We start from the raw sequence: 3,510 nt of genomic DNA, 5'->3' as shown, positions 1-3,510 counted from the left end.
CCCTACGAAAATAGTGAGTTTTCGGTAAATGCTCTATATATGAAGCCTATAATCTTTTAATTCGTTTTAAAATTTATAACCACATTATACATTTGTATTAATATATGATAAACTTCTTTTCATGGTACATGGACATCGTTCTAATTTTTTATCAATTAATTTAGCAAAACTGTAAATACTCCCTAAATCATTGGACTAACCACTATAAAATTGCTATTCCTTAGAGAAACGGAGACAACAAAGGTTCCAAACCTCTTTGAACTTCATCATATTTTATTACATGATTCAAATATGTATTAAAACAGTATTTTCAATTTTTTTGAATTTTTCTCAAAATCTATGTGTACCCCCCTACGAAAATAGTGAGTTTTCGGTAAATGCTCTATATATGAAGCCTATAATCTTTTAATTCGTTTTAAAATTTATAACCACATTATACATTTGTATTAATATATGATAAACTCTTTTCATGGTACATGGACATCGTTCTAATTTTTTATCCATTAATTTAGCAAAACTGCAAATACTCCCTAAATCATTGGACTAACCACTATAAAATTGCTATTCCCTAGAGAAACGGAGACAACAAAGGTTCCAAACCTCTTTGAACTTCATCATATTTTATTACATGATTCAAATATGTATTAAAACAGTATTTTCAATTTTTTTGAATTTTTCTCAAAATCTATGTGTACCCCCCTACGAAAATAGTGAGTTTTCGGTAAATGCTCTATATATGAAGCCTATAATCTTTTAATTCGTTTTAAAATTTATAACCACATTATACATTTGTATTAATATATGATAAACTCTTTTCAATGGTACATGGACATCTTTCTAATTTTTTATCAATTAATTTAGCAAAACTGTAAATACTCCCTAAATCATTGGACTAACCACTATAAAATTGCTATTCCTTAGAGAAACGGAGACAACAAAGGTTCCAAACCTCTTTGAACTTCATCATATTTTATTACATGATTCAAATATGTATTAAAACAGTATTTTCAATTTTTTTGAATTTTTCTCAAAATCTATGTGTACCCCCCTACGAAAATAGTGAGTTTTCGGTAAATGCTCTATATATGAAGCCTATAATCTTTTAATTCGTTTTAAAATTTATAACCACATTATACATTTGTATTAATATATGATAAACTTCTTTTCATGGTACATGGACATCGTTCTAATTTTTTATCCATTAATTTAGCAAAACTGCAAATACTCCCTAAATCATTGGACTAACCACTATAAAATTGCTATTCCTAGAGAAACGGAGACAACAAAGGTTCCAAACCTCTTTGAACTTCATCATATTTTATTACATGATTCAAATATGTATTAAAACAGTATTTTCAATTTTTTTGAATTTTTCTCAAAATCTATGTGTACCCCCCTACGAAAATAGTGAGTTTTCGGTAAATGCTCTATATATGAAGCCTATAATCTTTTAATTCGTTTTAAAATTTATAACCACATTATACATTTGTATTAATATATGATAAACTTCTTTTCATGGTACATGGACATCGTTCTAATTTTTTATCAATTAATTTAGCAAAACTGTAAATACTCCCTAAATCATTGGACTAACCACTATAAAATTGCTATTCCTTAGAGAAACGGAGACAACAAAGGTTCCAAACCTCTTTGAACTTCATCATATTTTATTACATGATTCAAATATGTATTAAAACAGTATTTTCAATTTTTTTGAATTTTTCTCAAAATCTATGTGTACCCCCTACGAAAATAGTGAGTTTTCGGTAAATGCTCTATATATGAAGCCTATAATCTTTTAATTCGTTTTAAAATTTATAACCACATTATACATTTGTATTAATATATGATAAACCTTTTCATGGTACATGGACATCGTTCTAATTTTTTATCCATTAATTTAGCAAAACTGCAAATACTCCCTAAATCATTGGACTAACCACTATAAAATTGCTATTCCTTAGAGAAACGGAGACAACAAAGGTTCCAAACCTCTTTGAACTTCATCATATTTTATTACATGATTCAAATATGTATTAAAACAGTATTTTCAATTTTTTTGAATTTTTCTCAAAATCTATGTGTACCCCCTACGAAAATAGTGAGTTTTCGGTAAATGCTCTATATATGAAGCCTATAATCTTTTAATTCGTTTTAAAATTTATAACCACATTATACATTTGTATTAATATATGATAAACTTCTTTTCATGGTACATGGACATCGTTCTAATTTTTTATCAATTAATTTAGCAAAACTGCAAATACTCCCTAAATCATTGGACTAACCACTATAAAATTGCTATTCCCTAGAGAAACGGAGACAACAAAGGTTCCAAACCTCTTTGAACTTCATCATATTTATTACATGATTCAAATATGTATTAAAACAGTATTTTCAATTTTTTTGAATTTTCTCAAAATCTATGTGTACCCCCCTACGAAAATAGTGAGTTTTCGGTAAATGCTCTATATATGAAGCCTATAATCTTTTAATTCGTTTTAAAATTTATAACCACATTATACATTTGTATTAATATATGATAAACTTCTTTTCATGGTACATGGACATCTTTCTAATTTTTTATCAATTAATTTAGCAAAACTGTAAATACTCCTTAAATCATTGGACTAACCACTATAAAATTGCTATTCCTAGAGAAACGGAGACAACAAAGGTTCCAAACCTCTTTGAACTTCATCATATTTATTACATGATTCAAATATGTATTAAAACAGTATTTTCAATTTTTTGAATTTTTCTCAAAATCTATGTGTACCCCCCTACGAAAATAGTGAGTTTTCGGTAAATGCTCTATATATGAAGCCTATAATCTTTTAATTCGTTTTAAAATTTATAACCACATTATACATTTGTATTAATATATGATAAACTCCTTTTCATGGTACATGGACATCTTTCTAATTTTTTATCAATTAATTTAGCAAAACTGTAAATACTCCCTAAATCATTGGACTAACCACTATAAAATTGCTATTCCTTAGAGAAACGGAGACAACAAAGGTTCCAAACCTCTTTGAACTTCATCATATTTTATTACATGATTCAAATATGTATTAAAACAGTATTTTCAATTTTTTGAATTTTTCTCAAAATCTATGTGTACCCCCTACGAAAATAGTGAGTTTTCGGTAAATGCTCTATATATGAAGCCTATAATCTTTTAATTCGTTTTAAAATTTATAACCACATTATACATTTGTATTAATATATGATAAACTTCTTTTCATGGTACATGGACATCGTTCTAATTTTTTATCCATTAATTTAGCAAAACTGCAAATACTCCCTAAATCATTGGACTAACCACTATAAAATTGCTATCCCTAGAGAAACGGAGACAACAAAGGTTCCAAACCTCTTTGAACTTCATCATATTTTATTACATGATTCAAATATGTATTAAAACAGTATTTCAATTTTTTGAATTTTTCTCAAAATCTATGTGTACCCCCCTACGAAAATAGTGAGTTTTCGGTAAATGCTCTA

Source organism: Brassica napus, unplaced genomic scaffold, assembly GCF_020379485.1.
Source record: "Brassica napus cultivar Da-Ae unplaced genomic scaffold, Da-Ae ScsIHWf_1166;HRSCAF=1662, whole genome shotgun sequence".
NCBI classification, from domain to species: domain Eukaryota; kingdom Viridiplantae; phylum Streptophyta; class Magnoliopsida; order Brassicales; family Brassicaceae; genus Brassica; species Brassica napus.
This window is presented reverse-complemented; position numbering follows the sequence as displayed.